The following is a 22125-nucleotide window of genomic DNA, read 5'->3' as shown; positions in this document are numbered from 1 at the left end:
ATTTAGTAGGTAGAGGCAAATGGATCTCTGAGTCTGAGGCTAGCCTGCTCTCTATATAGCAAGTTCCAGACTAGCGACAGCTACATAGCCAGACCCTGTCTAGAAACAAAACAAAACATAAAAACAAATAAAAAGATAGGATTAGCAATATATTTTATTTAACCCAATGTACCTAGAATAATTACCTTAACTTGTAATCAGTTAAAAAGTAATAAGAGGGCTGGTGAGATGGCTCAGTGGGTAAGAGCACCCGACTGCTCTTCCGAAGGTCCAGAGTTCAAATCCCAGCAACCACATGGTGGCTCACAACCATCTGTAATGAGATCTGACTCCCTCTTCTGGAGTGTCTGAAGACAGCGACAGTGTACTTATATGTAATAAATAAATAAATCTTAACCAAAAAAAAAAAAGTAATAAGAAGGTAAGGGTATGGTTCATGGGTAAAAATAATTGTCCTGCAAGCTTGCTGACCTAGTTTTGATCCCCAGAACCCACATAAATTCTGGATGTGGTAACATGCATCTGTAATCACAGAATTTAAGAGAATGAGAGGCAGAAACAAGCTCAAGAACCGGCTAGCCTGGTGAACACAGCAGCAAAACAAGACAGAAAGGCAAAGACCAACTCCTGAAAGTTAACTTTTCACTCCATACCAGTGCTTGTACTCAAACATCTTAAACACACACAAATATATATTTATATTTATATGCCATACCTACCAAAAAAAAACCACCTGAGTTTTTTATATTCTTTTTCTTCATATTAAGAACCTACCATATCCGGGGATCCATCCCATAATCAGCTTCCAAATGCTGACACCATTGCATACACTAGCAAGATTTTGCTGAAAGGACCCAGATATAGCTGTCTCTTGTGAGACTATGCCGGGGCCTAGCAAACATAGAAGTGGATGCTCACAGTCAGCTATTGGATGCTGGGGCCCCCAATGGAGGAGCTAGAGAAAGTACCCAAGGAGCTAAAGGGATCTGCAATCCTATAGGTGGAACAACAATATGAACTAACCAGTACTCCCCCCGCACCCCCCCCCCCCCAGCTCGAGTCTCTAGCTGCATATGAATCAGAAGATGGCCTAGTCGGCCATCAGTGGAAAGAGAGGCCCATTGGTCGTGCAAACTTTATATGCCTCAGTACAGGGCCAAGAAGTGGGAGTGGGTGGGGGAGCATGTGGGGGACTTTTGGGATAGCATTGGAAATGTAAATGAAATAAATACCCAATAAAAAAAAGAAAGAAAAAGAAAAAAAAGAACCAACCTTCCGCTGGGCGTTGGTGGTGTACACCTTTAACCCCAGCACTCGGGAGGCAGAGGCAGGCGGATATCTGAGTTCAAGGCCAGCCTGGTCTACAGAGTGAGTTCCAGGATAGCCAGGGCTACACAGAGAAACCCTGTCTCTAAATAAATAAATAAATAAATAAATAAAAAGAACCAACCTTCCTTCCTTCTTTCCTTTCTATTTTTCTTTCTTTTTGAGGCAGCATCTCATACTAACTCAGGACAGCCTTAAACTCCTAGAAATCTCCTGCCTCTGTCTCCCACATTCAGGAATTCTAGGCCAGTGACACTACCCCCTGCTTTCATAACTAAGTGTTTGAAGACTAATGTGTCTCTTACCTAGATGGCTCATCTCAGTTCAGCCCAGCCACATTTCATGGCTCACAGCCATTGTTCAGTGATTACTGTTTTGGATGTAGGCCTACTGTATACAATGACCAAGTTAGTGTTAAAGGAACAGATGAGATTTTCTAATTCCTATAAAGAACCAAGATGAAGCTAGGAGTAGGGTACAGTATCTGAATCTCATTGTCCCCTATTTGCATCTGGAATTCCCCATTTTTCTTCAATCTCCTCCCCTTCATATTGTCCTCCTCTTCCATACTACTAAGTGAGAGCCTGTATCTCCTGGCTCAAAAATCCATTATGGGAATTTACAAAACACCAATTCCTCCAACATAAACACACAATGCTAGAAAATTGGAGGGAGCTGGCATACTTATAGTCAGCATTCTGTGAAAATCAACCCAAAACTTATTGGCAAGACAAAAGGCAGTAGTACTTTTTTGTTTGTTTGTTTGTTTTGTTTTTTTTGAGACAGGGTTTCTCTGTGTAGCCCTGGCTGTCCTGGAACTTACTCTGTAGACCAGGCTGGCCTCGAACTCAGAAATCCGCCTGCTTCTCCCTCCCAAGTGCTGGGATTAAAGGCGTACACCACCACCACCCGGCAGCAGTAGTACTTTTAAGACAGAAGTGTATTAACTAAAAATTTTGGACCAAGTGAAATGAGCACTTGATAATAATTTTAAAGAATTGTTTATAGTTATTGGTAAGTGGTATTTATAGGTGGGCAATGCATCTATTAGTGATTCTGCTCCAAATGAAGTTTACCCAGGCATAGTGACACACACCTTTAATCCTGGGACTCAGGAGGCTGAGGCAGAAGCATCTCTGTGAGTTCAAGGCTAGCCTGGTCTACACACTGAGTTCCAGGAAAACAAAACAAAACAAAACAAAACAGAGTTATGTAGTGAGATCCTGTCTCAATAAAAGCGGGGGGGGGGGGGGGGAGGGGGGAGAGAGAGAAAGAGAGAGAAAGTGCCAAAGCTCCCGTCAGTTTTAGTGATTTTATAATTACTTCAAACTTCAAAAGATATATTTAGCATCCATGAGTCATGTCAGCATCAGTGTTTTTATGTTGATAGTACCTTAGATATTCATGTAATCCTGTTGACAGTGCCTTTGGTATTCATGTAAGTACTTATAGCAGGCATTAAAGATTATGAGGGTATGGTAGCTTATACTTGTAAATCTGTATTCTCAGTACTTAGAGGGCCGAGGCATGATTGCTGCAAGTTGGAGATTAGCCTGGCTATGTAGAAAGTTCCAGCTAGCCTCAGCTACATGACAAATCCTTTCTCAAAAAACAAAATGAACTCTAGAGCTAAGGAATGTAGCTCATTGATAGAGTGTTTACTTAGCATGCACAAGGACCTGGGTTTTATCCTTCATACCAGCACTACAAATACATAAACACAAAATATTACACATTACTTTCAATGAGAAAAGAATAGCCTCATTTAGTTTGGCCAATTTTCAACCTAGATCAGCAAGTTTTATTATTTATTTATAGACTTAGACTCCCTATGTAATCCAGGCTATCCTTTAATTCTTCCCTTTCAGCCTGAATTACAGATGTGTATCATCATACCTGGCTAGAAGCTTTAAGTTTGGTTAAATGTGTAGCTATAGCTGTACTGGAGTAAAAGAAGGAAACTTCATTTCATGTTAGTAATGGGCAAGTTTTACTAGAATATGATTTTCTCGGCTCAGGAACTAAGATACAGATATGCTTGACAAAGAAGGTTCTTACAGTTTATTTCTAGATTTAGATGTGGTAATGGTTTAAGAATGTTATTAATCCATTATTTTCAAAATGATGTGTCATGGACAGGACAGATAGTTCTTCCTGGACATCTACTTATTTAGTAGTCATTTAGGCAATATTTCATCTCTGTGACTACATTATAGGTTTATGAAGTCCAAGAACTTTAAGTAGATCCTTTAGATCTCATTTCTAACACTGGTGCTTAGGAGAACCTCAGGACTTAACTACCAAAGAGATGCCAGAAAAGCATAAATGCAGTCACCAAGACCATAAAACTGAAAAGGTTTGTTTATTTTGGGAATCTTGAAAAACAAGTCTTTATACTTTAATTAATATACTTTATTGTCTTGTGTGTGTGCATGTGTGTGTGTGTGTATGTGTGTGTGTGTGTGTGTGTGTGTGTGTGTGTGTGTGTTGCAACCATGTCAGAAAATGAGAATAATACTTATCTACAGTTACAGAAACAGAAGGTATTCCGAAGGGCTAGCTGCAAAAGCAAGTCACCAGCACTTAGAGTCTGTTTATTTAAGCATTCCTCAATAGGCTTGTAAAAACAAACACATTTCATATTCATCTCTGTTCTAGTTTGCTTCTTTCGCTGTGATAAAACTGACAAAAAGCATCTTAGGGAAGAAAGGATCTAATTTGGTTTATACAACCCAAACACAGTCCATCATTGAAGGAAGCCAAGGGAGGAACCTAAGCAGGAGCAGAGGCAGGAACCATTGAAGAAGCTGCTACTGACTTGCTTCCTCTGGCTTGCTCAGCCACATTCTTTATAGAACCAAGGATCCAGCAGTGGAACTGCACATATTGGGCAGGGTACATCAATTAGCAGTCAAGAAAATGCCCTATTGGCATGCCCACAGGCTAGTTAACGACTTTGAGTTTTAGCTAGTGCTTTTCAGTTTTTCTTAGTTATAATCAAAAGTACAAAATTCTGGAGCAAAATCCTGCTTTAACATAGCACACGCTCAGTGACTTTCTCTGTTTAGAACACTGATGCTGTAATGGTCAGAGTTCTGGTGTAAGGTGACCATGTGCCTTGGCTTACAGTCATAGCCCTGGTTAATATCTGTTGTTCTAGTTTAATTATTAATGGGACTCCCTTTTACTCAAAAATATATTTGGGTCTTAAATCACAGGTCAGAAATTTTAAAGAATTTGAAATATAAAATAATTAAAAAGAGAAGAGAAATGTTTCCTTGTGGTTTTGAGTGTTTCCTTCTCATCTACACATAGACCAACAGCTATAACATAAACTATCTGTAGGCTATTGCATATGTAATATAAGCAATGGTACATTGCTTATATTACACATAGACCTACAGGTATAACATTAACTATCTGTAGGCTATTGCATATGTAATATAAGCAATGGTACATTGCATTGTTTTGATTTCCTAATGGTACACTGAATCTGGTGTTGTGGTATATGCCTATGATCTCAGCTCACAGGAGGTGAAGTAGGGGATCAGAAGTTCAAACCTATCTTCTGATATATGGAGTTTGAGACCAGCTGAGCTACATGAGACCCTGAATCAAATAAAAAACCCAGATTTTAAAAAAAAATATTCTTAACTGCTATGAGTTGTACCTGTTTTACCCTGTGTTTGAGAGGTGATTTAATATTGGTAGGAAATTAATCTAAGAACAACGTTAATAGCCGGGCGTGGTGGCACACACCTTTAATCCCAGCACTTGGGAGGCAGAGGCAGGCGGATTTCTGAGTTCGAGGCCAGCCTGGTTTACAGAGTGAGTTCCAGGACAGCCAGGGCTACACAGAGAAACCCTGTCTCGAAAAACAAAAAAGCAAAAAACAAAAAAGAACAATGTTAATATAGAAATGTACTTCTCTTTGGGTGTGTGCACATATGTGTGTGTGTGTGTGTGTGTGTGTAATTGTTTGGCTTGGTTTTCTGAGCTTTGTAGCCCTAACTGGCCTGATCCTTGTTGTATGCCCAGTTTTCCCTCAGACTTGTTTAGCCCTCCTTGTCATCCTGTTGAATGCAGTGTATATCTGTCTATATCTACATCTCCTTCATTGAACCCTAAAGTAAGTCACCAGGGTAAAAGAGGCACAGGTCTCATCTTTCCGCAGAGGTTGCAGACTAAATAACTCTTAGTGCAAACTAACAGGTAAGAAGACCCGACTCCCGACTCAGCTCTCTGTCTGTAAGTCTCCTGGGTTTGTCTGTTAGTCCTCTCATGGGCCATGCAGTTGTTAATGATAGAATCCACATGAAAGCTTTCAGCTGGTTCTCTTTTTAAAACTATTCAATCATGTTGTTAGTTTTCTGTTCTCTAATTTCTTTTGGCTCTCGGCTGACCTCAGACTTCCAGTTCCATCTCAGCTTCTTGAGGGCTGACGTACAGGCATTCACCCACCCCACTCAAGTTCTTAACTGAAAAAATATTTTGAAAAAAATAACAAAATGTCTCAATTTTAACCAAAACTTCTATGTATAACATAAAAGTTAATTTAAAACCCCAATATATCAATTTACTTCAGAAAGCTTTAAATTATAAGATATCATTAGAAGGTCTTTTTTAGTCACTTAGGTTCAAGACAGGGTCTTCCTATGTAGTCCAGGATGAATTTGAACATGCCATCTTCCAGCCTCAGCTTCATGGGATTATAGATATGTGCTACCATGCCTGATCAGAAAGGACTTATAAATTTGATGTAACTTAGTTAGTTTCACAATTAAGAAGAACATAAATAGGCATTTCAGCCAATGTTGGAGTTAAGAACCTATTATAAACCACCTTCATTCATTATTATTGAAATTTCACAATTTTATAGAAATGTGAAATGTACTTTGATAAAGTTTTCCCTGCTTATTCTATTTAAACTTAAAATATATTTTATTCTATGAAAATTTCATAATTCATACATGTATTTTGATAATATTCATCGTCAGCTTCTCTCCCTAACTCCTAGATTTAGACAGGGACTCATGCAGCCCAGGCTGGCCTTGAATTTACACTGTGAACTCCTGATCCTCCTGCCATCATCTCCCACGTGCTGGGGTTGCAGGTGGACACTACAATACTGGGTTCTATTTTTTTAGACATGTTTGCATTAATAATTTAGTTATTAGGAATTTTGTTATACATAGACTTTTACTCACCTTTCAAATATATGTGTGTGTGTATTTGAAAGATGAATATAAATCAAACTTCTGATGGAATTAGCAAAAATAATTTGTACTAGCTTTTCTATTCCTGTGTTGTAGAATCTTTCGAGTACTAACTTTAAAGATTTATTTATTTATTTATTTATTTTATTTTTAAGTGTTGGAGTGTTTTTCTGAGTATATGTCTGTGCACCATGTTTGTGCCTGGTACCTGCAGAGGCCAGAGGGGGGCATCAGATCCAAGAGCTGGAGTTAGAGAGGGTTATGAGCCACCATGTCAGTGCTGGGCACTAAGCCCAACTTCCCTGCAAGAGCAGCAAGTGCTCTTAACCACTGAGTTCTCTCTCCAGCTCCTCATGTACTAAAGTTAATATAATAGATCAAGGCAGGCATAGTGACTTTACCTATAAACTAGCACTTAGGAACCTGAGGCAGGAGGAGTGCTCTGACTTCTAGGCCGGTCTGACTACTGAATAAGAACCTAGCTCAAAAACCAAAACCAGGACGAAAATTTAATGCATTATTCTAGGCATAGAAACTCACATTTGTAATCCCAAATGCATGGTGTTGATGCAGGAGGACTGCAAGTTCAAGGCTAGCTTTGGCTGTGTATGAAGAACTTTGTTTCAAAAAACAAAACGACAACAACAACAAAAAAACTAAAGCCAAAACAAAATAAACCCACAACAACAGGTCAGAATAACAAAGCCATAGATCCAAGAGCCTTATCTGAGAATTTCAGAAAAGATCAGAACAGGAAGTGCTCCAAAACCAACCAAACAACAACAAACCCCTGATCATATCCCATAATAAAAGATGGCTGGCCAATGCCTATTATTCCTAGCAAGAATTCTAAGCTGGAAGATAGAGCCAGGCTTTTTTTGGGGGGTGGGGGGTTGGTTTTTCTAGACAGGGTTTCTCTGTGTAGCCCTGGCTGTCTGGAACTCACTATGTAGACCAGGCTAACCTCGAACTCAGAAATCCACCTGCCTCTGCCTCCTGAGTGCTGGGATTAAAGGTATGTGCCACCACGCCCAGCTAGCACCAGGCTTTAAGCTCTGGCCCTATCTCTACCTACGTGGTTCCTTGACTGCTCTTATTTTCCCAACATAAAGGAGACAAATTAGTATTTGTTAAACCCAAAGAGATTGTTGTAAGAATGACAAAAAATAAGAAAAACATAAGAGACTGCAGAGTACACAGCCCTAAATGGGATGTCTGTGTCACACCGTCTTTCCAAGGCTCAAGGACCATCATAGAATAGGGAGTAGAAAGATTGTGCAAGCCAGAGGTGGTGGGTGGCTACAATGAAGCAGTGTTTTCTGGGCAGGACAGGGCAGTTGCACACAGGACTTCATAGCAGTTCTAATAGCATGCTTAAGTTAGAAATCTAAGCAGAGAGAAGGGGGGCGAGCACTAAGTACCTCCCACTCCCAGCTGTGGAGCTGCTGGAAAAGGGAGGGTCATCTGTTTTCTTCAAAGGTATGAGCCCAATAGGTTGACCACAATCTAAGGGGTAGCCTTACTTCTGAGAATATATGGGCAGCACAAACTGGACATGATGGGTTGTATAGTAGTAGTAATAGTAATAATATGGATGGGTGGGGAGGTGGGAATGGATCTGGGAGGAATTGGGAAAGGGGAATGAATGTAACCAACATACATTACATGCAATATTCAAAGAATTAATACGAGTATTTAAAAAATTATCCCAATTTCAAAATTATATAGAAAGGAGAAGCTAATTTATTCATAAATTCAGAAGTTATTGCTTGTTTGAAATTATTTAATAATGGTTGTAAACGACCAGGGAAGGTGATATTTGTATATGTTTACCTTTGCTACTGTGTAATCATAAATACCTGACTGTGTTCTCCCTATGAACGTGTCTGTTATCACTGGGTTCTGCTGAGCAGTGTGTATCCTCACTTATTATTTGCTGTACATTATGGTTAATGTTTCTGTAATAAAATAGAATAAACTGACTCAGTTCATTAGCTACTTTAACACCTCAAGTTTTTTTTTTTAATCTCAAGCATAATTATTCTAAGAGAATTCAAACTAAGTGAAAACATAGACCTTTTCAGATTGCCAGATTTCTTTTTTATCTGCACCTGTCTTTCCTTCACTTTCTGATTTTTACTGCAATCATTTCTCATGCTATAGCTTAGGTTGGCCTCCACCTTGCCTCAGTCCTTCTGCCTCACCTCCCTTGAACTAGGATTACAGGCATGAACTACCTCGCCAGGCATCTCTTTCAGGTTCTCTAACCAAGTTTACTCGTTACATAAGTACATGTGACATCCATATAGCTGGCGCACATGCCTACTCTTGGGGAGTTTTTCCATTTTTAGTCTGCTTGACTAGAAGATGCATATGTACTCTTCAGACTCAAGCTCTGGCATCAGGTTATAGGTTATACGTAATTACTTCTGGTAACCAGACCCTCTTGGAAACACTCCCAGACAAACTTGTGCTATTCAAAACCTTGTGTTACAGCAGAATGAGATGTGTTACTTAAAAATTCGATGTAGTCAATTTGTTTTTAATGTGAATTTTACCAGTGACTTTAATGAAGTCTTTGAATTAGTCCTGGGAATAGAGTGCATACTAATTGGTCATTTTTCTGCTGTTTGGCCCTTTAAAACTGGCAGCCAAATTCAGGAAATAAGTGTCGTTTATTAGAAAATGCCTTTCTCACAGAAGGTCAAGTTTCAGGGCATCTCAGGTTTTGTGTGAATGGATTGAATACATGAAAGAAAAATAAAGCTAAAATTCCTTACTTTCCATTTGAAATTGCTGTATTACTAGCTCAGAAAATTCATATTAGATTTAAAGAGTACTAGAACTCTATTGATAAACTAAAAAAAGCAGTTTGATATTGTTTTTCCTATAATATAATATATTGGACACGTCTTGGGGCTTGCTTGTCCCAGCCATTGAAGTGACAACAAGATCCAGGCAGGTGAGACCTGGAAGCTCCGCCCTGGCCTTTTAGCCTTTAGTTTCTTTGAAACTACTGGAAACTCTACACAACTTGAAACTGTAAGAATTAACAGCCTGTGAGGCCCCGTAGCTGGAAGTCAGAGCTGGTACACATGTGCTATTTGCTTCTGTTCTCTGACAGGAAAATCTGGGCTTATTTCATGGCTCCTAAGAATATGTTGGCCTTTGAGTGCTATTTGTTTGAAGTTGGGAATGGATTTAAAAGTGCAGTCTTGGACTGGAAAGATGGTTAAGAGCACTAGTTAGTTTTCTTCACTCATATCACATGTTCACAGCCACCTGAGACTTAGTTCCTTGCCTCCATGGGCACCTAAATATATGTGGCATATATTCACACAGGCACACACGTTTTATCTTTTAAAAAATAAAAACAGAAGTGTGGTCTATTTGTTGGCTGTTCTCTGTTTCTTCTTCTTCTTCTCTCCTTGATTGGGCTGACTTCCCAAATAAAGAATTACACATCGACCAGAAGAGCAGGCCCTACTTCCCATGAAGGACACTGACTGAGGGGTAAGAGACACATAAGATTTTTGTTCCACTATTTCTTTACTAATGAGTTGATATTACACATTTTAGAAGTTGATGTCGATCATGGTAGCACACACCTTTAATTCTGCACTTGGGAGGCAGGGATGGGGGGGGGGTCTCTGTGAATTTGAAATTAGCTTGATCTATATCGCTCGTTCCAGGATAGCCAAGGCTATATAGAAAGAGGCTGTCTCAAACCTGACTCTATCTCAGAAAAATTTGCATGTTTGTACATGTTTGTACATGTTTGTGCATGTTTGTACATGTAGATGGGAGTCAGACAATTTGCATGTTTGTACATGTTTGTACATGTTTGTACATGTTTGTGCATGTTTGTACATGTAGATGGGAGTCAGACAATTTGCATGTTTGTACATGTTTGTACATGTTTGTGCATGTTTGTACATGTAGATGGGAGTCAGACAATTTGCATGTTTGTACATGTTTGTACATGTTTGTACATGTTTGTACATGTAGATGGGAGTCAGACAATTTGCATGTTTGTACATGTTTGTACATGTTTGTACATGTTTGTACATGTTTGTACATGTTTGTACATGTAGATGGGAGTCAGACTAGTAGTACACAGCTGCTTTTAAAGATGGTAATGCTTTAGTATTGAACATGTGCATTTGAAATTTTTTTCTGATAGTGTTCATGGCTTTAGTTGGATTCATTTATCAGTAATATATAAGGTCTAAAATACATTTTTCTGGTTACTTTTAAAGCCACTTGTCTTTAATACAATAAACTGTAAAGTTCTAAATATTCTAGTTCATTTTTTTATTCATAATATCTTTGTCAGTCTTCAGCTATCCAAAATAGCTAATTGGGGTAAAAGTTCAATTAAATGAAAATTACAGAATTTTATTCCAAAATGTAGAATTGGGCTTGAAATTTTAGGCAGAGATTTTTGCATAAAGCATGTATTTGGTTCCTTAATAGCTTTCTTCAAAAACCATTAACATAAAAATCCCTGAATTTTAAACAGTATAGTTTACAGTTTTTAATTACAATATGCAACAAAATAGCATGGTGGCACACACCTTTATATAGAAACACCATGATATACTCTGAATGCATATTGTACGTCCAGAACTAACTGAAAAGAGAAAATTCAGAAAATTCAAAATGTTTTGACTCATATTACCTCAGACTTGGAAAATTTACCTTTGTCGAGTAAGAGTCATCTTGCTTTGCTGAATTGGCACATTCCCATGGCAGCATGCTGCAGAGCTTTACAGTTTAACAGAATTTCCAGAAAGCTTGTGCAGAACTGTCTAGAAGCAGGACTAAGGAACATCTAAAGGTTTTCTCTATAAAAGTGGAAATCTCATCTAAGCATCCCCTGTTTGTAGTATATATTAACATACATACTGCAGTGTTACGGTCTTTTATGTTTGAACATAGCCATAAACTAGAGATACTAAGAACAATGCAAAGGTTCACTCCTCCTGTCAAGATAACCGACAGGGCTCTCCTGACAGGAAAGTACTCAACAGAAATCCTGAAGCTTTACAAGTTCCCTGATAAATCAAAATGTCAGCTGTTGCAATAAACTCCCCAGAGGATGCGTGCACTCAGACTATCCGTAGGTGACTGACAGGATATGTGCTGTGCTAATGTAAATCTACAAGACTGCTTATGGCAGTCTAAATGGCAAACTGCACAGAAGGTAATTGGATTCATGAAAGAGAGGTGAAAGACCCACTTCAGAATGTAAGTGAAAGGAAGATCATGGGTCCTGTAACATAAAAAGGTTTCAGACCTAACAGGCATGACACAACCTGTCTTCATTCCTTTCTGTTCAGCTCAGCAAGTGCTTTTGAGCCCAATCATTAATCAGTTACCAGATTCCACAGTCTTTGTTTTCCTCACTCCTCAAATCTTGCTGGGAATTGTTCCTCTCAAGTACTTAGGATCACCAAGTAGTACAAAGCCTTTTCTCTCTTGCCTTAAAGAAACAAGTGTTATTTTATTCACAATTAGATTTACCATATGAAATTGTTACCATGTAGCAACAGCCTGTAAAACATAATAGTGTATATTATCAAAGAAATAGATGGCTGAAGATGATTCATTAATAAGTGAGATATATTTAGCAGAGTTATTCGACTTGGCTTTTAAAATGACAATACTTATAACTAACTTACAAAAAAGTATAGAAAAATATGTAGTTTATCTCAACAAATCAAATGAACATAGATGCAACTTCATAAAACAATATTCACCCAGCTTTTCAGAAAGGTATAATGCAGTTATTTTATGCTGCTATTTAAAAATATATATCTTCTTAAACATCATTTAATCTTTCAAAGATGCATTTAAAAAATGGAAGATATAAAAAATATGAACTTACCCTTCAATTTATTTAGACAATGCCTGTCCCTGGTCAGCAGTACCTGGTCAGAGGGTCACCACTGTCTTTACTTGACGCTATGAACTTAGATGTTAGATGAGTGTCTGCCACTTCTCTGGACCACACCAGAGTTTGCTAGACACTGCTGCGATGTGGCAGAGCTCAGCTGCATCTAAGCTATATACCGTGTGCAATGGATAACCTAATATGCCTTTCATTGAACTCGCCAGGCAGGTTTTCTACCGTCTGTGGAACATGGAATCAAACCAGAATATGTTGGCATAACAGGCCAGTTAAACTGGTTCTTCTGTAGATCCAGAACCTGTCCAACCAGTCTGCATCAAAGGCTAGCCCAACATGCTGCAGCGGCTCAGCTCTGCTAAGTCCCACCTCCCATCAACTCCCAACAAACTACTCAGAATGTTGTAGCCTCCAGCAAAATAATTCAGTTCTAGTGGGAGGAGTAGCTACGTGCCAGGTACAGCAAGAGTCCATTGTTAGAAGCTTCTGCCAGTAGAGACGTGTAAGCAGGTGGTCTGTTATCCTCAGAAGTAGGTAATGTGTTTCAAAATGTATTCTAGGGCTCTGTGCCAATTAAAGCTTCTACTCTGAATTAAAGATTATCTACTCTGAAGAAGAATCCCATAATGCCTGACCCTTTCCACTCACCCATCTAGGTTTATTTTCTGCTTTAGCTTTGAGGAATGAATTTACTATTCCCTGCAAGGGTAGTTACCCTGGGAGCTAGAAGGAAACATTACCAGAGGGAGAGAAACAGGTGTAGGTTGACCAAACATCTGCCTAGGTTGTCTTTCTTGTTCTCTACTGATATTCACAGCATTCCGGAGTCTAGAATTAGAAAGCCTGCTGCCACACAGAGAGAATTTAGAAACGTTTTACTTTAGATATAAAACATTTCAACACCAATTACTGATATCTAGTATGTTCCAGGAACTGTGCCAATTTCAGGTAAATGGTGGGAAAGTCAGTTTTAAGGAGAGATAAGGAATGATGTCAAAGTGTTAATTAAGCACGTCCAGTGCACGTTTGGAAGGAGGCACTGGGACTACATTTTGATAGAGATTTTATTTTATATCCTTTTTATCAAGATGAAGTGGGTTCTTACTCACAACACATGCATATGTAACAGTGTTTGCTACCGAGGCAGTGATTCTCTTTTCTGCGTAAGCATCATCCATCTGAGGCACTATTTAAAACAGAGTTAGAGAGCCCATAGGCTCAGACTCCATGCCCTGGCACTCCCCTCCCTTCTCCTCCCTTGATCCCCCACTCTCCTACTTCTCTTTTTAAAACCGGTCTCATGTAGCCCAGGCTGGCTTTAGTTTTTGTTTTGTAGGAGGCTGACTAAGCCCCTATTCCTCTTGCCTCCACATTCCAAGTGTGGGGATTACAGCTGTGCTCTACTCTCCGAGGCAAAAAAATAACCTGTGTGTGTGCATACATACATACGTACGTACATACATACATACATACGTACATATGTATGTTTCTGGAACACAAATTTCACTGAATAATTTAGACTGCCCTGATACTCACTCTCAGACTGCATGGCCTTGAACTCATAAGAGTCCTGCTTCAGGCTTCCTAGTGCTGGGATTTCATGAGCTGCCATGACCAACTTCAAGGACTGTTCTCATCCTGATTAGTAAAGTCACAAAGTCACTTTACTTTTCCAAACTCCAGTGTCTGGAACAATGACTGACATTTTGAAATGCTTAATAAATGTTGTAAGTGACTGTCTATTCAGAAACGGCATTGCTAGATGCCAGGAAAACCTCCAAGAGTAAGTATTCTGTGAATCAGACTTTGTAAGGACTATAATTATAACAGGAAGGTGGAATCCTAGGGAAGAGAGCAGGCACCGTGAGAACAGTGAAAATGTCACAGAAAACTGTTTAGAGCAGGGCTCCTTCTAAAATCTCTTAAAGTCTCTTCCCCCCCCCCCATTGTGCCTTGCACTGTTTATCATTTTTTGTCTTATTCCATTGAGAGAGGGACCTCTCACTGAACCTGGAGCTAGGCTGGTGGCCAGCTTACCTTCCTGCTCTCCCTGGACAGTGCTCGGGGCATAGACACATATATGCATAGCTGTGCCTGGCCTTCTGTATGGTGCTGGGACATGCACCGTGCTCCTCATGCTTGCATAGCAAGTGCTCGACCTTACTGAGCTGTCTCCAGCCTCAAGCTGGGTTTCATAAACTTTGTCTACTCACAACACCCCCCTCTTTTTTTTTTAAATAAAAAAAATTGTATTTACTTAGAAGCATTCAGAATGCCAACAAAACAGCCACTTTTTTTTTTTTTTTTGCAATTACAGAGTGGTATTCAGTTAACAGAACAACTATTATCTTCATATAAGCTGCATCAGAGACAACTGATGATGAAAAAAAAAACCCTTAAAAATAAAACCAAAAGGAAAAATAAAACCAAACTACTGACCCCATATATAACTAATTTGTGCTGTGCACCAACAGGAACCTTTAAATTTCCATGCCAATTTATAACCCCCAGACTGTGTCAGGCAAGGTTAGTGGCTATTGAAAATACCACCAGGACTGGGCTATCTAAAGACACATTCGGTAGTGTGTTTACTATACAAAAAAAAAGACACTGTACAGTTTAAAGACAAATATTACACAGACTTACATTTCAGATTTTTTTCTTTAAAAGGGATGAGTTGTGTACAGGGGGATTAGATGCTTTATAGACAAAGAAAAAATTGCACTAGAACCAACTTAGTCATCATCATCTTCTTCTTCACGTTCATCTTCCTCCTCCTCTTCCTCATCCTCTTCATCATCTTCCTCTTCCTTCTTTTTCTTGCTCTTTTCAGCCTTGACCACCCCCTTTCTCGCTGCATCAGGTTTTCCTTTCGCTCTGTAGGCAGCAATATTCTCATACTTCTCCTTCAGCTTGGCACCCTTCTTATAGGGCTGTTCATCATCTGCTGCAGTTTCACATTGCTCTTTGTTTCTTTGCAACATCACCAATGGATAAGCCAGGATGCTCACCTTTGATTTTGGGGTGGTTCTCAGAACAGAACAAGAAGGCTGAAGGAGGCCTCTTGGGTGCATTGGGGTCCTTGAACTTATTCTTGGTCTCCGCTTTGGGGGAGATGTAGGTTTTCATTTCTCTCTTATAAACAAGCCTTGTCAGCCTTTGCCATATCTTCAAATTTCCCTTCAAATTTTTCTTTAGCAGACATGGTCTTCCACCTCGCTGAGCACTTCTTGGAGAACTCTGAGAAGTTGAAGCATCTGGGTGCTTCTTCTTGTGCTCCTCCAGGCAGGTTTGCACAATGAATGCACTGAGGACATTTTGCCTCTCGGCTTCTTAGGATCTCCTTTGCCCACGTTTAGTTGATTTTCCTTCGAGAGGCACAGAGTTGCCCAGTGCCTGTCTGGCTCTTGTTTGCCCCGGTGTTGTCTCTGTGGAGCTCAATGTACAGCAATGGCTGTTCACAGCACCCTTTTAACTGAGAAATATTTACATCAGTTTGGGTACCTAAAAATATACAGTAGGTATGCCAACCAAACATTTACTGACAATAAATCATAAACAAATTCACTTTAAAACAATTTTTGCTATATGTACAATTTTATTATATATTATATGTATAATTTTATTAAAGAAGAATCTAATTTAATGAAGGTTTATTTTGTTTATTTTTACATAAAGAGTTAATCTTGGCTATTCAAACAGTAAATCTTAAAACCAAACATCCTAATATAGTACAATCCAAAGCTATACTAATTTGGTAGCCATATACTAAGAAATGATGTAAGAAAATATGAAAATCTCTGTGTCCTTTAACTCAAATAAATCTCTATAAGAAGAAAACTTTGGGGCTGGAGAGATGACTCAGTGGTTAAGAGCACCGGCTGCTCTTCCAAAGGTCCTGAGTTCAAATCCCAGCAACCACATAGTGGCTCACAACCATCCGTAATGATATCTGATGCCCTCTTCTGGTGTGTCTGAAGACAGCTACAGTGTACTTAGATATAATAATAAATTAATCTTAAAGAAAAGAAAAGAAAAGAAAACTTTGTGTGTACAGTAAAAAGTGCTAGAGTTCATTAGAGTTCTCTACTCTGAGCCCAGGAAGCATTCATTAGTTGTGTATGTTGTGTGTTCAGAAACAAGGCCACAGTGACTGCATGGCAAGCCCCTGCCAGAGCCACCTCAGATCACTACTCAACACTCAACTCAGATCATGTGATCATGGGTTCCTTTTCACTCATTGCAACTTCAGAAATCTGTTTGTTTGTTTGTTTGTTGTTTTTTCGAGACAGGGTTTCTCTGTGTAACCCTGGCTATCCTGGAACTCACTTTGTAGACCAGGCTGGCCTCGAACTCAGAAATCTGCCTGCCTCTGCCTCCCAAGTGCTGGGATTAAAGGCATGAGCCACCACCACCCGGCCAGAAATCTTTTACTGTTATCAGGATTTTTGTGACAGGGTGTATTTTGTTATACAACCCTATCTGGGACCAGGAAACAACAATCTAAGGAGTTAGGGTTAAGAGATTCTCTTTTTCTCGCTCTGTCTCTTGTCTCTCTCCCTCCTTCCATCTGTCTGTGACTGCATATGGCTATCTGCCGGGCAACATAGAGGTATAAAGACAATTCTTTTGACTTGGTACCATGAAAAGGAGCTATGTATCTGATGATACCATTACTCAACACTTGGTAAAAAGGTCTTTCTAGAGGAAGAGTCAGAGGCTGTTTTAGAGTTTGTAGGCTAAATTGTTTTTGTTCCAGCTATTGAAAGCAGATTTAGCCAGGCCTGACTAGAATCCCAGCAATCAAGAAGCCCAGGCATGAGGTTGCCAAATTCAAGACTGGCCTGTAATACATAGAATGACCCTTCCTTAAAAACAAACAGCAGAAAGGATACAAACAAAAACCCAAACCAAATGAAAACCACGTAGTAAGTGCGGATGGGGGATCTTTCCACCTTAAGTAACCTGATCTCGGTAATCCTTTATAGATGTGCTCAGAGGCTTGTATCCTAGGTAACTCTAGAGCTTGTCAAGTTGACAGTTTAACCACCACAGACTATCTCAATAAACATATGCATCCTCCTGAGTCCAAAGGATTAGTCTTTATTTCAGAGCATCCACCCACCCACTTAAGAGAAAGGGGTGGCTTCTCTAGATATTTGCAGTACCGATGGCTGTGGTTTGGTTATGTTTGAGTGTCTCCTAACTGTTCCTATGTTGCAAGCCTGGTCCCCAGTATGGCACAGGTAAGGGTGAATGTGACCAATGAAAGGTAGGAACTGGTGGAACATAGTTAGGTCACTGGAGTTCTACCATCAGAAGGATAAACTAGGTATTGTGGGACTCCTGTCCTTCTCTGGCTTCTGGGTTGCCACATGATGACACTCTGTCCCATGCTCTCTTGTCATCACAGTGACATGCACAATGATGCTTTTACCAGAGCCCCATTTAACATTGGAGCTATGCTGCTGGACCTCCAGAACTATAAGCTAAATAAATACTCCTGCTTTTTAATGTACCCAGCTTTGTGTGTGTGTGTATGTGTGTATACTTATATATGTATATATATGAATAAATACATATAAAAATGAGAAAATAAATACATAAATATAGAGACCAAGACCTGCTTTTGTCCTGTTTTACTTTCTCTGAGGAAATCCTCACGGAGGTTGCTGTGGTTCAGGTGTCATTTTCATATCGTGCTACTGATGAGTGGATTTGTCATCCTATGGTGGCATTAGAACTCTAATAAGTAGTTTGCTGTGCAGTTAATCGTAACAAGCAGAACATGGAACATAAAGATTTTTTGCTTCATTTCCTTTCCTGTTTTTCACCTAGAAATGCCATCTATATATTTTTTCTTCTCTATACATCTGAGTACCCATCAAAGCTCAGTTTTCAGAAGTCATTGTCAGAAGTAGGAGTATAGTTTGGTATATCAATAACTTTTTTTTTTTTTTTTTTTTTTGGTTTTTTCGAGACAGGGTTTCTCTGATAGCCCTGGCTGTCCTGGAACTCACTTTGTAGACCAGGCTGGCCTCGAACTCAGAAATCCACCTGCCTCTGCCTCCCGAGTGCTGGGATCAAAGGCGTGCGCCACCACGCCCGGCCATCAATAACTTTTTAAATTGCTGAAATATCTCTTATACCAAAATTTGATTTATTAAGTTCACAGAATAATTATAATAAGTTTCTTTTTAAACCGGGTGTTTACTTCTTATTTTAACCTGGATATCCCTAAGGAAAGTTCCCGGTCATGCTATAGTATTGTTTGCCATAATAACAAAATATAATCAAATTATATTTCTATCTTACAGCAAAACAAAACAACTAGCTTAATTATTTTGTAATAAAGCTAAGCTACTACATATATCTGGGAATCTTTTAAACGGATTTAAAGTTAATAGAAAATAGGGCTAATGTTCCTAGATCATAAAACGAGGAAGGCAATCAAACAATACCAGTCCTAACTTGCACAGAGATTTGTACCTGCCAAGTTTTTCAAGCAGACATTTGCAACACACTATTCAATACTTAGTTGAACCTGATCAGAGCATCTGAAAAGCTCCAATCAAGAGCTTGCCTTAACTACTCTTAGGTTATAAATATGGGTTAGTTGGTTATTCATCAACATATGGTGAATTTGACAGATAATATTTTGATGTCTGTTCAACACAAGATGCTCACTGTAAGAGTCTTCAGGGTGGGTGAATAATTAAAACATGAGAGAATAAAAGCATATGAAGCTATAAGGAAACATTTTACAGAGAATGCTTTTTAAAACGTGAGCTGAGTTGGTATCCAGTTCTCCAGAAACTGTAGCTGAGATGAGACATAGGTGCAGGTACAAGTGAGAAATGTGTTTTGTGAGAAATGTGTTTTGTTCTGAAACAGTAGAGTCCTGGGGAGGCAAGCCGGGAAAGGAAAACAAAGGCAGGTAGTGGTGTTAGCATTAGCATTAGAATTCAGGAGACTTCACAGTGTACATTACAGTGAGTTTAGTCTACCTGGAGGCAAAGAAACTGGAATTTCATACTCTATAACCAGTCTTGGTTAATTGAAACAGATGAAAACTTCTAGGCATTTGCAGTATTCATGCCTGAAGTGGCTCTAGCAGCCCACAGGCAATTGTTTGAAGCAGGTTACAGGTCCAGCAACATTAAGAGTAATGAATGCCAAGATGGAGTTATAAGAACTAGATTTATTCTACCACCTGAAGCAATGGCACGTAAAAACATATATGAAGCAATGGCTTCCAAGTCATTGTACACTGGTCAGTAAAGAACAGAAGTAACAAACTAGTCCAACAATTACCCAGTTAACTGTCTGAAGAGCTTCAAGTTACATCAAGGAGAGGAGATCAAGTCTAGTGCTCTTCAGAGAATGACCTCTTGGATAAAAATATGCCTCCAAACTCATTTTTAAATATATAAAGCTAAATGAATTAGAGATAAAGGGGGGAAACCCTTCTGTTCTAACACTAACGTGAAGGAACCTACCGTCAGGCAAAGTAGGCTTTTTATCTGCTAGTTTACTGCGGTGACCTGATAATCCAATAGACTTATCTTTAATATAAATGATCTATATGAAGCAAAACTTGATAGGATTGAAAGGAAAGTTCAAGTCTATAACTATTCTAGAAGCCATCTCAATGACTGATAGAAGAACTATTCAGGAAATGAGAAAGAGCTTAGAAAGCCTGTCGTTGCTGTGGTGGTTTGAATATGCTTGGCCCATGGGAAGAGGCACTATTAAGGGATGTAGCCTTGTTAGAAGTGTGTCACTGTGGGGGTAGGCTTTGAGGTCCTATGCTCAAACTCTGCCCAAGACAGAAGAGCACTCCAATCTAGGAATTTGGGGAAGGACACCATTCATCAGGTAGTGCTGCATTTTTGTTAATATTTAACCTTTTAATGCTTTCATTGCTTAGAGTTTATGGAGGGAAGCAACTTAGTTTAGACAAACACTCTTAGCTGAGTAGTTGAGTCGTGATTTCAGATACCTGGGCACACACTAGAAATGTCTATGCTGTGGGAGTCACGTTCAATGTCACCTATGCCAAAGGAATCCTTGTTGGGTAGAAACGTGTGGTGATTATATTTTCTAAGTAGCAGCATGCCATTACTTCTGGCTTAGACGGCACTGGCATTATAGATATGGCTGTTGGAATTTCAAACTTAGAAAGGCCTGCATTCTCATAGTACGTAGTTTAAGTGTGTAGTAATTGTGAGGCATTTTCAAGTGCAGGGCTTTTGAGTATTTTCATTTGTAAAGAGAGATACTAAGATTACAAAGATTAAATGAGATATTTATATCGTGCTTAGGGAGATCTGACATAGAATCAATGTGTTAAAGTAGTAATAGTTTAGCATCCATTCATGCCTGAGTGTTGTGTGTGAATTTAAAAGACATGCTGCCTCCTTGTCCAGAGCTCGCCTTGTGCTCTGACCTCTCCAAGCCTCCATCAACCACCCAGGCTGCTCTCTTTCTACTCCTGCCTACCTTAGCTCTGCGAAGAAAGACAGTAGACTGATTTTTATTTTAAAACTTGCCAAATAACACAAATGCTGGGCACAGAATCTCTTGCCCTAACCCTAATCAGCTAGCCTATTCCAGCCATCCACTAGTAGCAGAGACCACCAGTTCTGACAGCCCTAAGACCTTACATGGCTGTTGTGTCATTCTCATTCCAGAGCCTGGGACCCAGAAGTCCCACTTTTGCCCAGCAATTAGCTTCTGCCTCCTTTATTGACACAACCGAGAACCAATTAGGGAATCAACACGTCCCTCTACACCTGAGGAATACCTGTGTTTAATAAACACCTGTGTTTATTAAAGAAACTCAGACCGACAGAGCGTGGGACTCAAAGGGGGATGGGGACACTGTCTCCTTTATGGAAACAGGATTTCAGCTAGATAAAAGGAATAAATTCAAGAGATATATGGCTGAGTATACTTAATGACAAAATATTATGTGCCTAAAAATTGTGAGCACTAAGTGTTAAGCTTTTTACGCCACAAAGCAAAGTTCTGAGGAAGTGAGATATTTGTTAACTTATTTGTTTCAGTCATTCCATCATGTATACTCATATCCAGACACCACATTGTCTAACCTAAGTATATAATGTTTTTTCTAATTACAATATATTCCTCTGACACCAAAGGCTCAGGGAGCATTTTTAAGGATTGGTGGAAAGAATGTAAGAGCTAGAAGACCAGTGTCTACCTTGAAATTATGTCTCAAGTAACATCAGAAGCCATACCCATAAAGTCTCACCAAGATGGCTGCTCGAGCCAGGATGACACTAAGGAACATACCAAACTGGGCAGGAAGAGACCCATGAGGCCTCTGTTAGGTTTCAAACCTGGAATAAATGCCTGAGGTACCTATTTAACATATCAAAGCAGACTTAGCTGCCAGGTTCTCTCCATGTCCCTCAGTAAAAGACCCTGTTACAGGGCCCTCCAGGCTGACATACCCCAACCCCTACCCTGAACTCTCCAGCACAGCAGGCTGGGCTGTTCTTCCCTGTATAATACAACCACTTTGCTTTGTACCTTTGGTCTCCTGGTCACGGCACCTGGTTTCCATGCTCTCCCCTCTCCTGCCTCTGGCTACAATCTCCAAAATATTTATAATAAACTGTCTCCTATACCATACCTAGGAACAGT

The 22125-nt window shown here is 39.5% G+C and overlaps 1 protein-coding gene across 1 annotated transcript in view; it reads right to left on the bottom strand.

Moving 5' to 3' along the window:
* Positions 1–12606, bottom strand: part of Rbbp8 (RB binding protein 8, endonuclease) — a 110418-nt gene extending 97812 nt beyond the window's left edge. The window contains exon 1 of the mRNA XM_029472024.2: positions 12433–12606. The gene's annotated coding sequence lies outside the window, so the exon portion shown is untranslated. The remainder of the gene's footprint in view (positions 1–12432) is intronic.
* Between the last annotated feature and the right edge of the window lie 9519 nt (positions 12607–22125).

This window comes from Mus caroli, unplaced genomic scaffold, assembly GCF_978045245.1.
Source record: "Mus caroli unplaced genomic scaffold, Mus_caroli_1 scaffold_19, whole genome shotgun sequence".
Lineage (NCBI taxonomy): Eukaryota > Metazoa > Chordata > Mammalia > Rodentia > Muridae > Mus > Mus caroli.
Note: the sequence above shows the minus strand (reverse complement) of the source record. Positions and strands in the feature narration are given on the sequence as shown.